At 38.6% G+C, this 25,044-nt stretch overlaps 1 long non-coding RNA gene across 2 annotated transcripts in view; it reads left to right on the plus strand.

Moving 5' to 3' along the window:
* Window positions 1–24,940, plus strand: part of LOC123596057 — a 25,559-nt gene extending 619 nt beyond the window's left edge. The window contains exons 2-4 of one of the 2 annotated variants that reach the window (XR_006711503.1): window positions 8,690–8,783; window positions 8,878–9,117; window positions 24,719–24,940. This is a non-coding gene — a long non-coding RNA (uncharacterized LOC123596057). The remainder of the gene's footprint in view (window positions 1–8,689; window positions 8,784–8,877; window positions 9,118–24,718) is intronic. The other variant, XR_006711502.1, reaches the window with a different exon arrangement.
* Window positions 24,941–25,044: the final 104 nt, after the last annotated feature.

The raw sequence follows: 25,044 nt of genomic DNA on the forward strand, positions 1-25,044 counted from the left end.
CAGGGGAGGGAATTCCAGATAGAGCAACAGAAAGTTCATGAAGCAACAGGACAGAGTCAAGGAACTAGTTCAGTATGACCAGAATGAAGGGATGTATGTGTTGGGGGAGGGGTGGGACAGGGAGAGGTGGATTGTAAAAGATTTGGGATAGAGGGGTAGGCAGATGTGCTAAGGAGAGGATCTGTACTTGACCTTGAAATCCAGGGAATCATGGTACAATTTTAAGCAGAAGTAGTAATATCATGAGATTTAGAACCATCACTCTGGCAATAGGATAGAGGATGATCAGAGGAGCAAACTAAAACTCAGGGGATTAGTTGGAATGTTTCACATACCTACAGGAGAAATATCCAATATCCATGGGCAGTCCAGGTGCTAGGCAATTAGCTGACAAGTCAAATGGTGCCCTATTGAAGCCATGTAAACTTGTTTTTCTTTTTTTTTTTAAGTTTATTTATTTGAGAGAGACAGTGCAAGTGGAAAAGGGGCAGAGAGAGAGGGAGACAGAGGGAGGGAGGGAGGGAGAGAGAGAGAGAGAGAGAGAGAGAGAGAGAGAGAGAGAGAGAGAATCCTAAGCAGGCTCTTCGCTGCCAGCACAGAGACAGATGTGGGGCTCGAATCCTTGAAGCTATGAGACCATGACCTGAACCAAAACCAAGAGTAGGACACTTAACCAGCTGAGGCACCCAGGCCCCTAAACTTCTGTTTTTCTAAGGTCACTTCCCAAGTTCAGGTCCTCATGATCTACAGCCTGGGTTATCTAAAGCACCACCTTCACTGCACTCTTCATATATCATTTACTCCATATTTTTATAGCACTTATCATTCCCTAACAGTGCTTACAAGTACTTAGGTACCTATCAGGAGTGTGTGTATGTATGTGTGTGTGTGTGTGTGTGTGTGTGTGTGTGTGTGTGTGTCTAAGCTTGGGCTGCCATAACAAAATACTGTACGCTTACACAAAAGAAATTTATTTCTCACAGTTCTGGAGGCTGGAAAGTCCAAGACCAAGGTGCTGGCAGGAAAGTTTCATTCTGAAGCCTTTTTTCTTGACTTGTAAGTGGCTGCCATTTCATTGTGTGCTCACGTGGCCTTTCCCTGGTAAGGAGAGGGAAAGGAGAGAACTCTTGCTTCCCTTTAGTTATTTATTTATCTAATTCTCAAGTTAGTTAACATACAGTGTAGTATTGTCTTCAGTAGAACTCAGTGATTCATCACTTACATACAACACCCAGTGCTCATCCCAACGAGTGCCCTCCTTAATACCCATCACCCATTTAGCCCATTCCCCACCCCCATCAACCTTCAGTTTGTTCTCTATATTTAAGCGTCTCTTATAGTTTGCTTCCCTCTCAGTTTTTATCTTATTTTTCTCATCTGTCAAGTTTCTTAAATTCTACATATGAATGAAATCATATGATATCTGTTTTTCTCTGACTGACTTATTTCGCTTCCGTTTTTAATAAGGCCACCCAGTTTTATTGGTAGGGCCACACCCTTATACCTCATTTACACTTAATTACCTACTAAAGGTGTTATCTCCAAATCTATTCATATTGGGGTTAAGGTTCAACACATGAATTTTAGTCCATAGCAATATATATGTTTGGGAGCACCTGGGTGGCTTAGTCGGTCAGGCGTCCATCCCTTTCTCTCTCTCCCTCTCCCTCAAAATAAACATTATATATATATTATTTATAAGCATATGTATGTAACATATATACATATATGTACCTATATATGTATATACACGTATGTATATACGTATATAAACATATAAAACATTATATATAAATATATATATAAATAAACATATATAAACATTAAATATATATTATATATTATATTATTATATATTATATATTGTATATAAACATTATATATAAATAAACATTATATATTATTTATAAGCATATTTATGTAACATATATACATATATATGTATATGCACATATGTATATACATATATATAAACATATATAAAACATATATATATGAATATATGTTTTATTGATTTAAAAACTCCTCTTATGAGGCTCCTGGCTGGCTCATGGGGTAGAGCATATGACTCTCAGTATCAGGGCTTGGGGTCATGAGTTCAAGCCCCACATTGGTCATGGAACCTACTTAAAAAAAATGCTCTTATGGGGCGCCTGGGTGGCGCAGTCGGTTAAGCGTCCGACTTCAGCCAGGTCACGATCTCGCGGTCCATGAGTTGGAGCCCCGCGTCAGGCTCTGGGCTGATGGCTCAGAGCCTGGAGCCTGTTTCCGATTCTGTGTCTCCCTCTCTCTCTGCCCCTCCCCCGTTCATGCTCTGTCTCTCTCTGTCCCAAAAATAAATAAACGTTGAAAAAAAATTAAAAAAAAATGCTCTTATTAAAAAATATTAACCTCAAATGTTCTCTGCTTAAATTGCATATAACAATTGATTCTCACAAAGCACTTTTGTTGATTTTTACTGAACTTTTGTATCCAGAGCAACATGTTGTCGCTATTGATGAACCAACATAATTCTGTGAATGTTATTTGATATATTTGTTAAGGAATAAAATCAAAGTCAAACAACTAACACATATTGAAACTTCACTCTTTCAACAATGATGTGATCAACTTCTTTTCTGCAGTGAATAACGGTTTTTGAATACTGAAAGAATATTTACTCAATTTTTACTGCTGTTTACAATGTTAACAGCTACAGACATAACACACTTTTAAGTTTCATCCGTATTAACAAGCTCTTCATAACTTTTTTTTAAAGTTTATTTATTTTGAGAGAGAGAGAGAGAACACACATATGCACGGGGAGGGGCAGGGAGAGAGGGAGAGAGAGAATCCCAAGCAGGCTCCATGCACTGTCAGCACAGAGCCCAATTCAAGGACTTGCTCACACAAACCACAAGATCATGAGCTGAGCCAAAACCAAGAGTCGGATTCTTAACAGACTGAGCCTCATAAGCACCCCATTCTTGACCATAACTTTTAAGTCTAGACAATCAACAAAATAATAAATAGCCTTGATTTGTCATGCTTGCTGGTGTTTCCATGTTGTAAATGCTGCCACCATGACCTATTTCAAACTATTAGCTTAATGTCACTGAACATGAAACTGGAAAGAGATGTGCACAGCTCATTATCATATAACATTTCCATAATGCAGATACAATAGACATAAATAACCTCAAGGGCATAGATAATGGGAAAGTGTAGTAAAAATAATTACGAGTTTTGAATGTTTATTACCTTTCTTAAAAATATTTTTTGGGGCACCTGGGTGGCTCAGTCGGTTAAGCGTCGGACTTCAGCTTAGGTCATGATCTCGCTGTTTGTGAGTTCAAGCCCCGCGTTGGGCTCTGTGCTGACAGCTCAGAGCCTGGAGCCTGTTTCGGATTCTGTGTCTCCCTCTCTCTCTCTGCCCCTCCCCCGTTCATGCTCTGTCTCTCTCTGTCTCAAAAATAAGTAAACGTTAAAAAAATTTTTTTTTAATATTTTTAACATTTATTTGTTTTTGAGAGATAGAGAGAGACAGAGCCTGAGCAGGGAGGGGCAGAGAGAGAGGCAGACACAGAATCCGAAGCAGGCTCCAGGCTCTGAGCTGTCAGCACAGAGCCTGATGCACGGGGCTCAAATTCACAAACTGCAAGATCATGACCCCAGCCGAGCCGAAGTCGGACCCTTAACCGACTGAGCCCCCCCGGGGGCGCACCTATTACCTTTTTAAAAAAGTAATCTCTACTCCCAAAGTGGAACTTGAACTCACGACTATGAGATCCAGAGTTGCATGCTCTACTGACTAAGCCACCCATATGCCCCTGTTATCTATTTTTAATATAACTCACTGTAAATTTATACACTTTAACTTTTAATAATGGCTGTGCATAACAACCAGCTCACGAAATTCTGAAAAATTTAACAATCAGCTCTTGCAAGCCAATATGTGCTGGGTCCAGCATACCACTATGTGCCTACTCCAATTCTACTCAGTCATGCTGCCCAGTGCCACTGTCACCAGTCTCTCCTTTTCCCATCAGAAAATTCCCTCATTGAAACCTCTAAATATATTCCTATTCTATTAGAGAATTTATTTAATCTTCTCTTATAATTCAATGACTTTACATTCTGAAAGGACGTAAGTTTCAAGGAAGCAGACGTGAGAAACTTAACAATGAGGAATAGAAGAAGGTTGAGGACTTTTGGTTAATAGCCTTTTTTTTTTAAGGTTTTATTTTTAAGTAATCTCTACACCCAGTGTGGGGCTCAGACTTACAGCCCTGAGATCAAGAGTCTCATGCTCTACTGACTCAGGGACCCCAATAGTCTTAAAAATATTCTTAACTAAAATATAGTATATAACTATTCATTTTTAAAATGAAAACATTAATAACTGGTCAGGAAATAATACTAACAATAGTAAGACTCATCAGTGGATGCTAAACCCATTGGGTAAAATGTTGACGGGGACACATTTCCAAAGCATTATATACTAGAGATTTTTTTTTAACCAATTACAAGAGGAAAGATGAATCTTTCCCAAGGAGCAACCTGGCAGTTAAAACCTAAGCTAGGAGATCAAATCTAGCATCACAAATATAGTGGGTTATCCTTACACTGTCTCTTGATATGATACAATACAATATTCACAACATTCCCTATAAGAAATTCTTGGCAGAATATTTACTCTGAATCTAATCAAGCCCTTCTAGACCTAACTTTCACTTTATAGGAAATTCAAGGAGACAGAATAACAAGTTAAACAACATTGTAAGACAAAAATAAAATGTGAGACCTTCTACAAAACAACTGGCCTGGCCTCTTTAAAAAGTGAGTATCGGGGCCCCTGGGTGGTTCAGTTGGTTAAGCATCCAACTCTTGATTTCAACTCTTGATTTCAGCTTAGGTCATGATCTCACAATTCATGAATTAGAGCCCCACATCGGGCTCTGTGCTGACAGTGTGGAGCTTGCTTGGAATTTTCTCTCCCTTTCTCTCTGCCCCTATCCCACGTGCACTGTCTCTCTCAAAATAAATAAACTTAAAAAAAATGAGTATCATTATAAAAGATGGGAGAGCTATTTCAAATTAAAAGAATGTACAAAGTTAAAACAACCAAATGTTAGTTTGTGTAGATTCTAGATTGAAAAACTGTAATAAAAGAAATCTGAGGGACATATAAACATTCGATTATGAGATGGATATTAGATGACATTACATGGTTATTGTTAATTTTTTGAGAGGTATGGGATTTACAAGTAAAGTTCCAGGGTGTCTGCAAATTACATTCAAAAGTCTCAGTGAAAGAGCAGTATATCTAGGTGATGGACCAATAGAGATCATAAAAGCAAATGTAGCAAAATATCAATAATTATTTAATCTAGATGAAAGACATATGAATGTTTATTATTCTCTGATCTCATCTCTGTGTTAAAATTTTCCATATTAAAATGTTAAGAAAAGAATGTAGGGAATTTTGTTATAACAATGTAATACCTTCTGAGTTTTAATAAATTACTATATGAGTTTTGGCTTATTACCTAAAATTATATTTAATGATCAATTGGAAATTCAATTTGGTCCTCCAATATTTTTAGAAACAACGAAAAAATCAGTGGGAGCAAAATATGGCACTTTGATACAAAGATTACTATTTTTAAAAATTTTTAATGTTTATTTTTGAGAGAGAGAGATAGAACACAAGCAGGGGAGGGGCAGGGAGAGAGGGAGACACAGAATCCAAAGCAGGCTTCAGGCTCTGAGCTGTCAGCACAGAGCCCAATGTGGGGCTTGAACCTGCAAACTGTGAGATTGTGACCTGAGCTAAAGTCGGACACTTAAACGACTGAACCACCCAGGCACCCCTGATATAAGGATTATTTTAAGCTGAAGGCCCCTGAGAAGAAGCAGATAAAAAGGAAAGCTCTCTGCATTACTCCTATTGCCTAAAATAGGACATAAATTTATGAAGTTGTTCCCCCTCTCTCTACTGGAAAGGACAAAAGTTACCTTAATCAGCCCAGAGATGGCAACAAGGAATCTACATAACATACTTTGCAATTAGCCCTTATCTTTCATTAGATCTCCCATACATTCACCTTCCCCCAGTTTGTCACCCTATAAACTCAAAGTCCTCTTCATTTGGTCACTTCTCTAAAAACTTACTGTTCTTTTGGGAAGATACTCCATAAGCCCAAGTTCTAACCATCTCTTTGAGTTACTCCTTTCTGGGTATTCCCATTGTGTATGCTTCATTCACATGTTAATAAGCTTCTGTTTCTTTTTCTCTTGTTAATCTGTCTTTTGTCAGTCTAATTTTCATGGGCACCAGCCAATGAACTTAAGATGGGTAAAGGGAAAAAAGAAATTTTTCCTCCTCTACAAACATCAGATGAATTGCAAAAGTATTTGTTACAGAGAGTAATTTTTTCTCAACATCTAACCTGATATTTCAAATTGTTCCTTTGTTTGGTGCCCTGGAAAAATCAACAGCTATTAAGATTTAGAAGATTGCAAGGGATGCCTTTCAAAATGTGGAGAGAACCAGTGTGACAAGTTCCCAAAAAGATAACTTTTTAGGAAAACAGATACATGGAAGTTTTGCTCTGTTTCATCTCATTAAAAATATTAAAGCCAGTACATCTTTCAGAAAATCTTTCTTGTGGGGCATCTAGCTGGCTCAGTCAGTAAAGCCTGTGACTCTTAATCTCAGGGTTGTACATTTGAGCCCCATGTTGGGTGTAGAGATTACTTAAAAATAAAATCTTAAAAAAAAAAAGAAAGAAAATCTTTTTTGTACTTCTAGGGGTACATGTATCACAGAAGTTAATTTTTCGCCATATTTATTTCAGATTTTTCTGTTTTATCAAACAGTACATACAGTTGAAACCCATCCCCATTCCATTATCCTAACTATCCAGAGCTACCTTTTCACTGAAATCACTATATTCTTACTGTTCATGTTTTTATACTTTTGTTACATAGATTTATATTACCTCTGTACATGCGCAATAAGCAATATACAGTATAGTTTTCTATCCTTTTACATTTTTCACAGATGGTACCATACTTCATGTATGCTCTTAGAATCTACTTTTTTCAGTCAACAGTGTGTTTAGGATGTAACCATGGTACTACACCTGGGTTTAGTTCATTTATTCTAGCTACATTATGGTATCCTATTTATGAATTACCAAAATGAATTTGTTTGGCATCTTCATGAACATTTAGTCTTTTACCTTCAAAATCAATTCTGGGAGCACCTGGGTGGCTCAGTCAGTTAAGCATCTGACTTCGGCTGAGGTCATGATCTCATGGTTCAGTTCTTGAGTTCGAGGCCCGCTTCTAGCTCTGTGCTGACAGCATGGAGCCAGCTTTGGATTCTGTGTGTGTGTGTGTGTGTGTGTGTGTGTGTGTGTGTGTCTCTCTCTCAAAAATAAAAAACATTAAAAAAAAGTTTTTTAGTCAATTCTGAAATGAACAACTTTGCATGAGATTTTATCTAGAATAAGTATTTAACAGCAGAATATGGGGTGCCTGGCTGGCTCAGTCAGTGGAGTATGTGACATTGGGTCTCAGGGTCATATGTGTTTGAATTCCATGGTGGGGACAGAGCTTACACACAAAATGATAATAGGGCACCTGGGTGGCTCAGTCAGATAACTGGCCAACTCTTGATCTCAGCTCAGGTCTTGATCTTGGGGTCATGGGTTCTGGCCCCACTTTGGACTCCATGCTGGGCATAAAGCCTACTTAAAAAATAATAATAATAACAAAAATAAAAATAGACGTGGAATAGTTAGGCCAGAATATCTTCAACTTTGCATATTAAAATAGTTGCAAATTTACTTCTAGTGGTTGTAGTTACAGTATGAGAATATTCCTAATCCCTGCCAACATTTGTTATTTTTAGTTCCCACCAAATCTTATGTGTATGAAAATGGTATATCATATTTGTTCTAATGTACATTTTCCTTAGTAGCAGTGAGTTTGAGCACTCTTTCGCAATTTTATTGGCCATTCAGGTTTTCTCTTCAGTTGCCTGTTTCTATTGGATTGTTTGTCTCTGATACCATCTGCTATTATTAGTTTGTTAGAGTTTTTAATTATTTATTTTTATTTTTGTTGGAGAGGAAAGAGGACGCAAGTGAGCAAGGGGCAGAGAGAGAGAGAGACAAGCAGGGTCCACCTGAAGTGGGGCCCAAGCTCACCCAATGTGGGACTTGAACTCAGGAACCATGAGATCATGACCTGAGCTGAAGTCAGATTTTAATGACTGAGCCACTCAGGCGCCCTTGTTAGAGTTTTTCAAAAAGTATGTTAAGATGTTAAAATTATGTTTTGATACTAGTCCTTTGATAGTGTTGAAATTTTTTCCTTTGCCTTTGAAAGCTAAATAAAAATAGTAAGTGAATATATGGAGGAAGGATCTGTCCCACAACATTAGACCCCAAGCTTAACCAGAGACTGCCTGGCCATGGCTCCATGAAGCTATTAAATTAAGATAAATGAAAAGGGCACAAACCAACTTGCTTTCCAGATGGCTCATGGTTTGCTTGCCTGATTTATGAAGGATGATACTCCCCATTAAAACTCTTTTTAGTAGGTTGACTTCATTTTGCTGACTGAACCAACATAATCGTTTTATTCTAATAATCGAGTTCCTTTCATTACATGCTTTTTGCTTCTTGTGCATTCTCAGACAGGCTGAAGGTAGACGAAAATGGAACACAATGGAGGTTCTAGAAATGTTACCAAGAAGAAATCATTTATTTTGAATGGATGAAAATAAGGAGGTAACAACTTATCAGATTGTACTATGATTATTTTTATAAATGATGCTCACTTTTAGTAATTGCTAGATTTTCTTCTACTGCTGTTTCTCCCTAGAGCAGAAGCATCACAAAGACTATATTTTCTCCACTCCTGTGCTATTCTCTTGGGCTTCAAATGAAACTATAGATCCTGAAGTGGATTCCAGGACAGTGTTTCAGGCAACTTAGGGACAGTGTAAAATATACTGAAGTCATCGTGGAAGAAGCTGAAGCTACTGTGCCAAGATATAGGAGTTTCCAGTGGTTAGTGTTGACTATTGAATGCAGTGACATCTATCATTTTCTCCTTTGTAAGGTATCATAAACCATTTTATGTTTTTTTGAATAGTCTATTATTATTATTATTATTATTCACATATGACACTCTATTACTTTCAGGTATACAACATTGATTTGATACTTCTATACATTGGGAAATAATCACCACCATAAGTCTAGTTGTCTGTCACCATACAAATTTACAAATTTGTTTTTCTTATGATGAGAACTTTTAAGATTTACTCTTAGCAAATTTCAAGTATACAATACCAGTGTATTGACTATAGTCACCATTGCTGTACATTACATGCCCATTGCATATTTATTTTATATCTGGAAGTTTATATTTCTTGATCCCCGTCGCTCATTTTGCTTACCCCCATACCACCTCCCCTTTGGCAACCACCAATCTGTTTTCTTTGTGAGTTTTGTTTTGTTTGTTCATTTGCCTTTTTTGTTTTGTTTTGTTTTTGTTTTTGTTTTAGATTCCATTTAGCAAAATACCCACAAGGTCCATCCATGTTGATGCAAATGGCAAGATTTCCTTTTTTAATGGCTGAATAGTATTCCTCTGTGTGTGTGTGTGTGTGTGTGTGTGTATGTGTGTGTGTGTGAGAGAGAGAGAGAGAGAGAGAGAGACAGAGACAGAGACAGAGACAGAGACGGACACAGAGAGAGACAGAGAGAGACTTCCTCTTTATCCATTCATCCATTCATGGACACTTATGTTGCTTTTGTATTGTGGCTATTCTAAATAATCCTGCAGTGAGCATAGGGGTGCATCTATCTTTTTGAGTTAGTATTTTAGTTTTCCTTGGACATTTTATGTTTTACGTTATATACAGATGATATTTAACACCTCTTCCTTTTTTTTTGTTTAACAATTGGAATTTTCCCCGCTGGTGTATATCTTTACTTTCTTCCTTGATCAGTATGTTTGCTAGTGTTAAATCAAGGAGGTCACTAGACTGAAGGTGATTCTAGTACCTTATCAGCATTAAGTGAGCAATCCAAAACCGAACCCTGTAAATGCCTCAAGGTTAAGAAAACAAAATCTAAGGATAATCAATCGCAAAGAGCCAACTTGACTTTCCAAATAAGGCAAATATTTAAGCTATAGCCAATCAAAATAATTTCCTTGCTTTGCTTCTACCTTTACTCCATAAAAGTCTTTCTCCTAGCTCCTATCATGGAACACTTGTTACCACTTCTGGCTTGGTTGGCACTGCCTGATTCGAATTGATTTTTGCTCAAATAAGATCTTAACATTTTTAATGTGTCTTAGTTTTATCTTTAATAATAGTGAGATAACTTACCAAATATACATGTTTGTCTTAGTCAGGACTCTCTTGACTGTAACAGAAATTAATCCCAAACAGACTTATGGGGAAATGGGGCCAAAGTAATTAACTACTTTGAAAAGACCAGAGGGACTGTAATAATCCAAGCTTGATTCTCAGTGGGTTCAGTCTGGTCCCCTAAATTATTTTTTACTTATTCACTTATTTTTTTTAATTTATTTTTAAGTAAGATCTATGCAACCCCAGAGATCAAGAATCGCATGCTCTACCAACTAAGCCAGTCAGGTGCTCCCTCTTTTTTTGTTTAAAGAGTGTTCTTGAATGTGAAGGGTTTTTTATTTTATTTTATTTTAATGTTTATTTATTTTGAGAGAGAGAGAGGGAGAGAGAGAGAGAATGCATGTGCATGCAAGTAGGGGTGGGGCAGAGAGAGGGGGAGAGAGAGAGAGAGAGAGAGAGAGAGAGAGAGAGAGAGAGAATCCCAAGCAGGTTCTGCACTAACAGGACAGAGCCTGATGCAAGGCTTGATCCCATGAACTGTGAGATCATGACCTGAGCTGAAATCCAAGAGTGGGATGCCTAAGTGACTGAATCACCCAGGTGCTCCTAATTTATTTATTTTTATTTAAAAAAAAAACTTTTTTAAACATTTATTCATTTTTGAGAGTGAGAAAGACAGAGCATGAATGGGGGAGGGGCAGAGAGAGAGGGAGACAGAATCTGAAGCAGGCTCCAGGCTCTGAGCCATCAGCACAGAGCCTGATGCAGAGCTCAAACCCATAAACGTAAGATCATGACCTGAGCCGAAGTCAGACGCTTAACTGACTGAGCCACCCAGGCGCCCCTATTTTATTTTTAAAGTAAGCTCTACCCCCAGTGTGGGGCTTGACCTCAGGACCCCAAGATCAAGAGTCATATGCTCTCCCAGTTGATCTAGCCAGGCACCCCTGGTCTCATAAATTCTTAACCTATCGTTAAGATAGATGGGCCAGGCTTAGGTCATTCACCCACTCTTGTCTGAACGGAGTAGTAAGGGGAGGATGTATGGGATCAGCCTCATCTGAAACTCTATGCCTGTTGCTATGAAAAGAACAAGGTAGGGGCGCCTGGGTGGCGCAGTCGGTTAAGCGTCCGACTTCAGCCAGGTCACGATCTCGCGGTCCATGAGTTCGAGCCCCGCGTCGGGCTCTGTGCTGGCAGCTCAGAGCCTGGAGCCTGCTTCCGATTCTGTGTCTCCCTCTCTCTCTGCCCCTCCCCCGTTCATGCTCTGTCTCTCTCTGTCCCAAAAATAAAAAAATAAAATAAAATAATAAAAAAAAAAAAAGAAAAGAAAAGAACAAGGTATGGATGCCAGGAAAGCAAAAACAATATAGTTCCGTTTCAATCATCCTTTTTTATCCAATGCTTTTTATATTTTTGCTTCTCCCCCTCCCCCAATGTCTGTCAATCAATTTTGACTTGATAAGAGTTACCTCAGGGTGGACATCAATTCCCGTTATCCAGCTTATTTTAATTGAAGGAAGAAAATTTTGCTGTAACACACCCCCAAAGCTGAAGCAGTTGGCTACTAAAAGGCCATTACTCCTTTTGGATAGAAATTGGCTGATGGAGCAAGAATTGATTCTGGAGTTATTGATGATTTGGCTCTCCCCAGTTTTCGGGGGGGGGGGGGGGTTGTACTGAACCATCAAGTCATCAATTTGCTCATTTCTGCTTCCATCAGTGATTAATGATCCTGAGGTTGGATAGGGCATCTTTGCAATTGCTAAGTGCTGAGTCATTCATCTCATTAAGAGTACATTCCTACCTTTATTTGCTGCCTGAAAAGTAAGCCCCTGAAGCTCTGCAGATATAGCATGACTATGAGATCTTAACTATGCATGAATGTATATGTAAGCGTGTTTTCCTTTGTTTTTGACTGAGCTATTTTTATACTCCATAAATCATAGATAACTGATAGCAAGGCAACTAGTTTTTGTCTATTTTGTTAGTTTTCTATTGCTGCTTTTCTTTGCCTTTTTTATTATTTTTTTAAGTAGGCTCCATGCCCAATGTGGGGCTTGAACTTATGACCCTGAGATCAAGAGTTGTATGCTCTACCAACTGAGCCACCCAGGTGTCCCTCTATTGCTGTTTCTAAAAACTGCCATGAATTTGGCATCTTAAAGCAACACAAATTTACTTTCTTACAGTTCTGGAAACTAGAAGTCCCACACAGGTTCCCCTGGGCTAAGATCAAGGTAACTGCAGAGCACCATTACTTTCTGGAGGCTGTAGGGAGAATTATATTTGCTTGCCTTTTCTAGCTTTTAAAGTCCATCCCATTCCTGAGCTCTTGGATCCCTTTCTCTATCTTCTAAATCAGCAATGTTGCATCTTTCTGACCATCCTTCCATAGTCACAGCTCCCTCTGACTCTCCTGCTTACCCTCTTCCACGTTTAAAGACCCTTGTGATTACATTGAACCCATCTGGATAATCCAAGATAATCTCTACAATTAGGTCATCTGATTAGCAATCTTAATTCCCTCTGTATCAACTCAATTCCCCTTCGCTCCCTAACATATTGACAGGTTCTGAGGATTATACATTTAATGCAAAAATATAAAAAGCATTGGATAAAAAAGGATGATTGAAATGGTGTAATTATGCCATTTTGGAGGTGGGGGAAGTAGGCATTATTCTGCCTTCCACCATCTATAGACATGCAAATAAATTCTGCCAAATGGAGATTGCTTTGACATCTCTACCCACCCACTCCTGTAGCAAAATCCACTTTTCCTTCCATTTCAACATTCCTTTACTCTATAGGAAGTTGTAAATCTTTGAATTCACCTTTGAACCAATTTTAACAGATTTCCCAGTTCTCTCATTATTTAATGAGCTACGTAAAATCTTCGACATGTGTTTATCTTATACATCATATGAAATAAATTATTAGCTTATAAATATTTATAGGTCATGATTGTACCTTATGTTGAAAATTTATCAGAGGCTTAGGTACTAGAGATTGAAAAAATAGAAATGTATACACTAGAGATACATCGTAGGGCTTCAGGAAATGATGGTATACTGCAATCTCTTCCATCTTCTTATAGATTTCAACGTGATCAGGAGATAGACTTGGCTGGGACTCCAACAGCTACCAGTTGAAAGTCAGAGATCGGGTTACTTCCTTCTGACATTTGAAACTCAAGTTTGAATCCTAGTCCATTCAAGGGAATTGTCTAAGATCATCTGTTCATTACTCTACCTGGACTTCAGAAGTTTTACAATCTACTTTTTAAAAAGAAAGCTGGGGCTTCTGGGTGGCTCAGTCAATTGATCATCCAACTCTTGATTTCGGCTCAGGTTATAATCTCACAGTTCTTGAGATCAAGCCCGGAGTCTGGCTTTGCGCTGACAGCATGGATTCTCTCTCTCCCTCTCTCTCAGCTTAGGATTCTCTCTCTCCCTCTCTCTCTGGCCCTCCCCCCACTCTCTTTCTCAAAATAAATAAATAATAAAAACATTAAAAAAATTTTTAAGGGGCGCCTGGGTGGCGCAGTCGGTTAAGCGTCCGACTTCAGCCAGGTCACGATCTCGCGGTCCGTGAGTTCCAGCCCCGCGTCGGGCTCTGGGCTGATGGCTCAGAGCCTGGAGCCTGTTTCCGATTCTGTGTCTCCTTCTCTCTCTGACCCTCCCCCGTTCATGCTCTGTCTCTCTCTGTCCCAAAAAATAAATAAACGTTGAAAAAAAAAATTTATAAAAAAAATTTTTTTAAAAGTAAAAATTAAAAGGAAAGTTAACAATGAACTAACCCCTACCTCCAGTCATTGACCCACAAATAGTGATTTTGCGAGATGAAGTGAAAATGTTAAGCATTTTTGCTTAAAAGCGTAAAGCGTCTGGTTCATCTTCACAGGGAAGTTGGAGTATTCTGGTCTGATACAGCAACCACCCTGGCTCTGTTTCCTTTCCCTTGGAGCACTCAACCAGCTCTGACAGAACAGCTTCCGGTAAACTTGTTACCCTACCTATTGAATCCAGAAGGTCAACATTTCCAGTAGTCTAGAAGAAACAAAGAGAGCGAAGACAAGAAGCTTCCTTATTACAAATCCAAATCCTTTTCATTTGCTATTTCATCACAGAGTAGCTGGCCACTAACTCTATAGATCAAAATTGTGCTATCCAGCTATGCTTTAAATATAATAAAATTGCAGTAAAATAAAAATGTGAATAATAATAAAATAAATAATGGGATTTGGTAGGGATTGCATTGGGTAATATAGACATTTTAACAATATTTCTTCTTCTAGTCCATAAGCCTAGAATGTTTTTCCATTTTTTTTGTGTCCTCTTCAATTTCTTTCATCCGTGCTCTATACTTTTTAGAGTACAGATCTTTTACCTCTTTGGTTAGGTTTATTCGTAGATATCTAATGTGTTTGGTGTAATTATGAATGGGATTGATTCCTTGATTTCTCCTTCTGTTTCTTCATTATCGGTGTATAGAAATGCAATAGATTTCTGTATGTTGATTTTGTACTCTGTGACTTTACTTATTTTGTGTATCAGTTCTAGCAGTTTTTTGGTGGAGTCTTTTGGGTTTTCTTTCTTTCTCTCTCTCTCTTTTTTTTTAATGTTTATTTATTTTCAAGAGAGAGAGAATGAGAGTTCATGTGTTACTGGGGGAAGGCAGAGAGAGGGAAACAGGGGGGCTCAAACTCATGAGCCATGAGATCATGACCTGAGACGAAGGCAAATGCTTAACTGACTGAGCCACCCAGGCGCCCCAGAATGTTTTGGGTTTTTTATATAGAGAGTATCCTGTCCTCTGCAAATAGTGAAAGTTTGACTACTTCCTTGCCAGTTTGAATACCTTTTATTTCTTTTTGTTGCCTGATTACTGAGGCCAGGATTTCCAGCACTATGATGAACAGTGGTGAGAGTGGACATCCCTGTCTTGTTCCTGACTATAGAGGAAAAGTTTTCAGGTTTTCCCCACTGAGGACAACATTAACTGTGGATTTTTCATGTAATGGGATTTGTAAGCTCATTAGAAGCCTGAAAAAGTCAGTTTTGGGTGCTATATTTATCCTTTTTTTTTTAAGTTTATTTATTTATTTTGAGAGAGAGAGAGTGCACACGTGTGTGCAAGTGGGCAAGAGAGAGAGAGAGAGAGAGAGAGAGAGAGAATCCCAAGCAGGCTCCATGCTGTCAGCTCAGAGCTTGACTCAGGGCTTGAATTCACAAACTGTGAGATCATGATCTGAGCTGAACCAAGAATCTGACACTTAACTGACTGAGACACCCAGGCATCCCTATATTTATCCTTTTGATCAAAGTCCTAAAGAGTAATTTTACATTTATTTGTCTGTGGCCTACATATTTTTTTCCTTTTGTGAAGAAAATTATTTGTATTTTATTTTATTTTTAAAAATTTTTTAATGTTTATTTTTGAGAGAGAGAGAGGGACAGAGACAGAGCATGAGCAGAGGAGGGGCAAAGAGAGAGAGAGAGAGACACAGAATCTGAAGCAGGCTCTAGGCTCTGAGCTGTCAACACAGAGCCCAATGTGGGACTCGAACTCACAAGAACCGTGAGATCATGACCTAGGCCAAAGTCGGATGTTTAACTCACTGAGCCGCAAAGCACCCCAAAATTATTTATATTTTATATATTTTTTTAAATTTAATTTTTTTATTTTTTAAAATGTATATCCAAATTAATTAGCATATAGTGCAACAACGATTTCAGGAGTAGATTCCTTTGTACCCCTTACCCATTTAGCCCATCCCCCGTCCCACAACCCCTCCAGTAACCCTCGGGGTGTTCTCCATATTTATGAGTCTCTTCTGTTTTGTCCCCCTCCCTGTTTTTATATTATTTTTGTTTCCCTTCCCTTATGTTCATCTGTTTTGTCTCTTAATGTCTTCATATGAGTGAAGTCATATGATTTTTGTCTTTCTCTGACTGACTAATTTCACTTAGCATAATACCCTCCAGTTCCATCCACGTAGTTGCAAATGGCAAGATTTCATTCTTTTCGATTTCTGAGTAATACTCCATTGTATATATATATATATATATATATATATATATGTATATATATATATATATATATATATATATATACCACATCTTCTTTATCCATTCATCCATCGATGGACATTTGGGCTCTTTCCATACTTTGGCTGTTATTGATAATGCTGCTATAAACATGGGGGTGCATGTGTCCCTTCAAAACAGCACACCTGTATCCCGTGGATAAATGCCTAGTAGTGCAATTGCTGGGTCATAGTGAAGTTCTATTTTTAGTTTTTTGAGGAACCTCCATACTATTTTCCAGAGTGGCTGCACCAGCTTGCATTCCCACCAACAATGAAAAAGAGATCCTCTTTCTCCGCATCCTTGCCAACATCTGTTGTTGCCTGAGTTGTTAATGTTAGCAATTCTGACAGGTGTAAGGTGGTATCTCATTGTGGTTTTGATTTGTATTTCCCTGATGATGAGTGATGTTGAGCATTTTTTCATGTGTCGATTGGCCATCTGGATGTCTTCTTTGGAGAAGTGTCTATTCGTGTCTTTTGCCCATTTCTTCACTGGATTATTTGTTTTTTGGGTGTTGAGTTTGATAAATTCTTTATAGATTTTGTATACTAACCCTTTATCTGATATGTCATTTGCAAATATCTTCTTCCATTCTGTTAGTTGCCTTGTAGTTTTGCTGATTGTTTCCTTCGCTGTGAAGAAGCTTTTTATTTTGATGAGGTCCCAGTAGTTCATTTTTGCTTTTGTTTCCCTTGCCTCTGGAGATGTGTTGAGTAAGAAGTTGTGCGGCCAAGATCAAAGAGGTTTTTGCCTGCTATCTCCTCGAGGATTTTGATGGCTTCCTGTCTTACATTGAGGTCTTCCATCCATTTTGAATTTATTTTTGTGTATGGTGTAAGAAAGTGGCCCAGGTTCATTCTTCTGCACGTTGCTGTCCAGTTTTCCCAGCACCACTTGCTGAAGAGACTGTCTTTATTCCATTGGATATTCTTTCCTGCTTTGTCGAAGATTAGTTGGCCATACGTTTGTAGGTCCATTTCTGGGTTCTCTATTCTGTTCCATTGATCCGAGTGTCTGTTTTTGTGTCAGTACCATACTGTCTTGATGATTACAGCTTTGTAGTATAGCTTGAAGTCTGGGATTGTGATGCCTCCTGCTTTGGTTTTCTTTTTCAAGATTGCTTTGGCTGTTCGGGGTCTTTTCTGGTTCCATACAAATTTTAGGATTATGTGTTCTAGATCTGTGAAGAATGCTGGTGTTATTTTGATAGGGATTGCATTGAATATGTAGATTGCTTTGGGTAGTACTGACATTTTAACAATATTTGTTCTTCCCATCCAGGAACATGGAATCTTTTTCCATATTTTTGTGTCTTCAATTTTTTCATAAGCTTTCAAAATTATTTGTATTTTAAAGGGTAGATTTCCTACACTTTAATATTCTTCATTATAAAAATAATATATGCTTATATTAGAAAATTTGGAAAAACATTTTATTATTTTATTTTTTTAATGTTTATTTATTTTTTGAGAGAAAGAAAGCAAGAGAGATCCTGTGTGCATGAGCAGGGGAGGGGCAGAGAGAGTGAAATCCCAAGCAGGCCCCATGCAGACAGCACAGAGCCTCACTTGGGGCTCAAACTCATGAAACTGTGAGATCATTACATGAGCTGAAACCAAGAGTCGGACATTCAATCGACCAAGCCACACAGGCGCCCCTGGAAAAACACTTTAAAAATAAGAAAAAAAGTTATTCACAGCACAACCATCCAGATTACTATTGGCTTTTATTATTGCCTAAGTTTTTGTTGGATTTTTTTTTCTTACATTGTAATAATCTTTCATACATAAAATGTTTATATTGTCTTTTCACTCAATATAATCAGCAATTCCTATGTCATTGTTACATAATTTTTTGGCTACATAATTTTTCACCAGCTTGATATTCCGTAGTTTAAGTGACATTTGCATATTTGTTATCTTTATGTCTATAATAAGGTTTGTCTTTTATGGTAGCTTCAAATTTATTTATTCAATTTTTTATTACTGCTTCTTGTTAATTAAACAATTTATATAAGTTTATTAAGAACAAAATTCAGTAATTATATTAACAACATCAAAATACAGAATTCAGATTCTTTAAATTTCTCCAGTAGAAGCTTAAAAAAAAAACCCATAAAACTCAATACAGATCACAAGAAGTCCAGCTAGTTTTAAAGGCAATCAGAAATTTTCCTTTCCATCAAAATCATTGTTATCCATAGTATACAGCAATAAACATTTTGATCACTAACCGCAAGCTTAGTAAGAACAACTTGTAAAAGTAGACAGAGAGCATATAATACAAAAATAAAATGGAAGTCAGTGTTAAGCATTATTCTCTTTGGTTTTATTCAGAGCTGTTTTTTCAGTATTTGTTCATTTATTCATTAAATATTGAAGGAGCACTAACTAGATACTAGACATTGGAGAGAGGATAGTTAATAAGAAATATTTTATAGCATTCATTCTGGGGCTGACTGGATCATCTTCAAATTCTTTTTTTTCTTTTAATGTTTATTTATATTGGAAAGAGGCAGGGGGGATAGGGAGAGAGAAAGAGAGAGACTGAGAGCAAGCAGAGGAAGGGCAGAGAGAAAGGGAGACACAGAATCTGAAGCAGGCTCCAAGCTCCGAGCTGTCAGCACAGAGCCCGATGTAGGGCTCGAACTCACAGGCCGTGAGATCATGACCTGAGCCGAAGTCGGACACTTAACCGACTGAGCCATCCAGGCGCCCCAATCATCTTCAAATTCTTTTGCACGCTATAAAATGTTCCCTGGGCTCTATCTGCTAATGTTGAAGAATCAGAACCGTGTGCTGGGTTATTCAAAAGGCACTGCCCCTCTCTTGGTGCTCATGTCTTCAGTGGTAGCTGGTTAATGTGACTGTGACAACACCTAGGCTTGTTGCTAGAAAGGGAGGGGTATTTGTGGTCTCTCAGAAAAAGGAAGTCCTGTGGAGAGGCCAGCTTGCTGTGGGAAGCAGCCATTCTGCAGCACCCACAGGAGGAGGAAGCTGGGGATTAAAACAAAAACAAAAACAAAACAACCAAACTCTCTTTTCCTACCTACCTCGGATCTTCTCCCTGATCTAATCTCCAGGGATCCCCACTGGCAAAATCCAAATGGAAGCCGAAGAGCAAGGAAGTTTATCGATGCAGTCCGTAAAGGTCAGATTCCCAGAGCCGGGAACAGAGCAGAGCAGAGCAGTGGATCTGGAGGAACAAACAAAATCTTCAGCACGAATAGTATAAAATGAGTAGTATTGCTGTACCCATGTTGCAGGTGTGGAAACTGAGGGTACAGAGAGGTTAATTAATGCGCCCATAGACAATAGGGGGACAAAATTGGCATTTACATCAAGCGTTTATGTTTAATTACTATATATACTGCCATTTTTTCTCCATGATATCTCCCAAATAGTGCCACACACAGTAGAGTTCCTCAGGAAATACTTTTTGCAAAGGAAGGAAAAGGAAAAGTGAAGAGAAAACTATTTAGAAAGAATGTAAGTTAGCTCTGTGAAAGAATGTCTTGGGTGGGGCGCCTGGGTGGCGCAGTCGGTTAGGCGTCCGACTTCAGCCAGGTCACGATCTCGCGGTCCGTGAGTTCGAGCCCCGCGTCGGGCTGTGGGCTGATGGCTCAGAGCCTGGAGCCTGTTTCCGATTCTGTGTCTCCCTCTCTCTCTGCCCCTCCCCCGTTCATGCTCTGTCTCTCTCTGTCCCAAAAATAAATAAATGTTGAAAAAAAAAAAAAAAAGAATGTCTTGGGTTAGCAACGTCAACAGAGGTACTTCTAGCAAATTTTCATGAACCTGATAAACCCTTGTTTTTAAGAATTGCTCAGATGTACTCTACCTGAGGTGGTAACTAGACTTAGCATTTTCTTATGTAAAAAAATAGTAAATCACTATGATGTACACCTGAAACTACTAAACTGTTGTATGTTAATTACACTTCAATTAAAAGTATAATTTCATTATACTCTGCCTGAAGGTGAGGGGTGTGAATCAGAGAGGTTAGATCCAAGGCCCTATGTCTCCACCATTCTGTCTAGTCAAACTTTTTTGTATTGTGGCAAAAAACACATAACATAAAATTTACCATTTTAACCATTTCTAAGTGTATGGTTCAGTGACATTAAGTACATTTACATCGTCCTGTAACCATCTATCTCTAGGAATTTTTCACCTTCCCAAAATGAAACTCTGCATCCATTAAACAGTATGTCTGTACATATTTGGAATAATAATACTGTCTAACTCATAAGCCCTCTCGGGTTGATTAGAGGGAAAGATATTTGGAATATTTGTAAGATACATCTGCAGAATATTGGCTTTCAAATATCCATTTGTAGGGTGAAACTAAAGCTAACAAACACGGGGTGCCTGGGTGGCACAGTGGGTTAAGCATCTGACTTTGGCTCAGGTCAAGGTCTCACAGTTTGTGAGTTCAAGCCCCATATCAGGGTGTCAGTGCAGAGCCTGCTTCAGATCTTCTGTCCCCTTCGCTCTCTGCCCCTCCCCGGCTCATGCTCTCTCTCTTTCTCAAAAATAAATAAACATTAAAAACTTTAGAAAAACCTAACGAATACATAATGTGGGGCGCCTGGCTGCCCCAATCAAGAGAGCATGCGACTCTTGATCTCGGGATTGTAAGTTCAAGCCCCATGTGGGGATTACTTAAAAATGAAATCTTTAGGGGCGCCTGGGTGGCGCAGTCGGTTAAGCGTCCGACTTCAGCCAGGTCACGATCTTGCGGTCCGTGAGTTCGAGCCCCGCGTCAGGCTCTGGGCTGATGGCTCAGAGCCTGGAGCCTGTTTCCGATTCTGTGTCTCCCTCTCTCTGCCCCTCCCCCGTTCATGCTCTGTCTCTCTCTGTCCCCAAAAAAATAAATAAACGTTGAAAAAAATTAAAAAAAAAAAAAAAAAAAAGATGGTTTCCCCATCTTTTAAAAAAAAAAATGAAATCTTTAGAAAACAAAGAAGCACATAATGTAAAAAAAAAAACAAAAACAAAACCAAGCACATAATGTAATCATATTGTTTTTACTGAAGTGCCTTACAGTAGGTTATAAATCAGAGTTGTCCAACAGACATGCAAGCTGTATATGGAATTTAAAATTTTCTACTAAAGAAAAATGTAACACATGAAGTTAATTTTAACATATTTATCTAACCAATATATCCAAAACACTATCATTTCATTGTGTAATCAATATTACAAAATTTTAATCAGATATTTTACGTTCTTTTTTTCATATAAACCTTCAAACTCCGATGTATACTAGAGCACAGCTTAGTTTGTACTAGTCACATTTTAATTGTTCACCAGCTGCATATAATAGTGACTACTAAATGAGATAGCACATGTCTATACTATCCAACCTGTTTGTTGTTTTTAAAAAAATTTTTTTTGTTTGTTTATTTTTGAGAGACAGAGCACGAGTGGGGGAGGGGAGAGAGAGAGGGAGACACAGAATCCGAAGCAGGCTCCAGGCTCTGAGCTGTCAGCACAGAGCCTGATGCGGAGTTCAAACCCACGAACCGTATGATCATGACCTGAACCGAAGTCAGACACCTACTGACTGAGCCACCCAGGAACCCCTAACCTATTTATTCTCATAGAAACAGACCGATTAGTAGCTAGACAGATCCTTAGAACTAGGGATCCTTCTTTGTGAAGTGTAGGTTCAGTACCTTTCAGAAGGGGCTCAGGGGCCACTCAGTTGAGCATCTGACTCTTGATTTCAGCTTGGGTCCTGATCCCAGGATCATGGGGTCAAGCCCCACATCGGGCTCCACACTTGGGGTGCCTGAGATTCTCTCCTTTCCCGCTGCGCCTCTCCCTTCCTTGTGCTCTCTCTCTTTAAAATAAAAAAATCTTCGTCAGGCTCTGGGCTGATGGCTCAGAGCCTGGAGCCTGTTTCCGATTCTGTGTCTCCCTCTCTCTCTGCCCCTCCCCCGTTCATGCTCTGTCTCTCTCTGTCCTAAAAAAAAATAAATAAACGTTGAAAAAAATTTTTTTTAAAAATAAAAAAATCTTAAGTGTTAAAACATGATGTGTTTTATTTGCACATTCAAAAGAAATTTCTCTCGGTCTGGTCTTGACCTAGCAGTGATTTTAGTACTATCTCTTTCAGATGCCTAATGTCTTCAGAAGCAGCCCAACAATGTGAACTACTTGATATACGTCCCCGGCAGGGACACAAACTACTCCACCAGCTGCACTCCTTCATGTCAGGAAAAACAGTCCAATATATTTCTGGTCTACTACAAAATCTCAGAGGGTTGAAACAACCCAACACAGAAAAAAAGAAAATGAGCTAGGATTCAACCACTTGCTCTCATGAAAAGCATCAATACTTAATAATGTTTAAAATTCACAGGATGCTAGATAGGGCACCTGGGTGGCTCAGTCGGTTGAGTGTCCGACTTTGGCTCAGGTCATGATCTCGCGGTTCGTGAGTTTGAGCCCTGCGTTGGGCTCTGTGCTGACAGCTCAGAGCCTGGAGCCTGCTTTGGATTCTGTGTCTCCCTCTCTCTCCCCCTCCCCTGCTTGTGCTCTGTCTCTATCTCTCAAGAATAAATAAAATTTTTAAAAGTTTTTAAATTCACAGGATGCTAGAGACAAAAGAGTCCTCAAACATCATCCAGCATAATCCCTTTCCTTTTACAACTGGGACAACTATGGACAAGAGAAGTAGGGTGAGTCAAGCTTTCAGTCTCACAATGTGATGTGACGGTAATCTTACAGCTCATTGTCCAGAAAGTCCTTCCAAGCCATCGGTGCTCCCTGACTCTGTAAGGTGGACACATTCTTTTTCTTTTTCTTTTTATTTGTATTTATTAGCTACAACATTGAGTGTGTTTATACCATTACCAAAAAGAACCATGTTACTGAGGAAAAACATTGTTGCTTAGAGATTAGTGGTTTGATTCTTGAATATGCAACTTTTCTATCTGGTAACATCGCAGAGTGATTAAGAGGTCTCAGGATCTCATCTAAACCTAAGTACCTCCCAAAGGCCCCATCTCAAAATACTATCACAGGGTGGGTAGGGTTCAACTTAATGAATTTTGGGGCAGGACAAAATTCAGCCTGTAGCAATCAGGAAAGTCACATGTACCAAATGTGTGTTCCAAATATTTGTATCTGATGGCGTGGTCATGAACAGAGAAGAGAGAACTATATCCACCTGTTCCCTAAACCTCACTCTTGATATATTTTGACTAACATGATACTGACTTTTCTTGGGATTTTGCTTAACCGTATGCAAGCTTTCCTCTCAAATTGCTAGACCAAAATTTTCTTCTAAGAAATATTTTTAATAATAAATTGGCATTAACGAAGCTATACAAATATCCATGAATTTTTAATAGCAAACTACTTAGTATTATAGATTGGATTATGTTCCCCACCCCAAAAAAGAGACATGGAAGTCTTAACCTCCCAGTATTTCAGAATGTGACCTTATTTAGAAATAGGGTTGGTGCAGATGTAATTAGTTAGGTAAGGTCATACTGAATGGGAGGACCCCTAATCCAACATGACTGGCCTTATAAGAAAATGACAATGCGTGGGGCGCCTGGGTGGCGCAGTCGGTTAAGCATCCGACTTCAGCCAGGTCACGATCTCGCAGTCCGTGAGTTCGAGCCCCGCGTCAGGCTCTGGGCTGATGGCTCAGAGCCTGGAGCCTGTTTCTGATTCTGTGTCTCCCTCTCTCTCTGCCCCTCCCCCGTTCATGCTCTGTCTCTCTCTGTCCCAAAAATAAATAAACGTTGGAAAAAAAAATCCGATTCTGTGTCTCCCTCTCTCTCTGCCCCTCCCCCGTTCATGCTCTGTCTCTCTCTGTCCCAAAAATAAATAAACGTTGAAAAAAAAAATTAAAAAAAAAAAAAAAGAAAATGACAATGCAAAAAACACAAACATAGGGAGAATGCCATGTAAAGACAGAAGATTGGAAAAAGGCATCTGTAAGCCAAGGGACACCAAAGATCTGCCAAACTGCTAGAAGCTAGGAAGAGGTGAAGAAGTATTCTCCTATTTCGAGGAAGCATAGTCTGGCCTGGATTTCAGACTGGCTTCCAGAAGTATGAGGCAGTAAATGCCTGCCATTTTAAGCCACCTAGTTTGAAATACTTTGTTACGAAAGCCCTGCAATATGAATACAATGGTCTGTCTTCTGAAATTGTTAACAGACTAGTTAGAGGCAGTTTATTTTCTTATTTTAAGTTTGTATTTATCCTTTTTTTTTTCTTTTTCAGATACAGTGAGAAAACAGGAGGTGATCAGAATTTATGCTTCCTTTTTAAAATTCAGAGCTAGCAAAGTGCATCACAGAGAGCAAAAACCAAACCAAGAAAGTAAATACGTTGTTTTATTTAATCCAAGAAAATGAAGAGAATATTTGCTGCATGGAGTGGCTTATTGCCAGAGCGGTTGTTGGGGAAACAGCTCTTCATACATTAAAAATGACATTTACAGAATCAACTATCAAATTATTCGCAGAAAACATTTAAAATGAAATTTTTGTTTTCATTTAAGACATTTAAAATGAAATTTAATTCCCAACTCCAATGTCAAAGAAGGT

This window comes from Leopardus geoffroyi, chromosome B1, assembly GCF_018350155.1.
Source record: "Leopardus geoffroyi isolate Oge1 chromosome B1, O.geoffroyi_Oge1_pat1.0, whole genome shotgun sequence".
NCBI classification, from domain to species: domain Eukaryota; kingdom Metazoa; phylum Chordata; class Mammalia; order Carnivora; family Felidae; genus Leopardus; species Leopardus geoffroyi.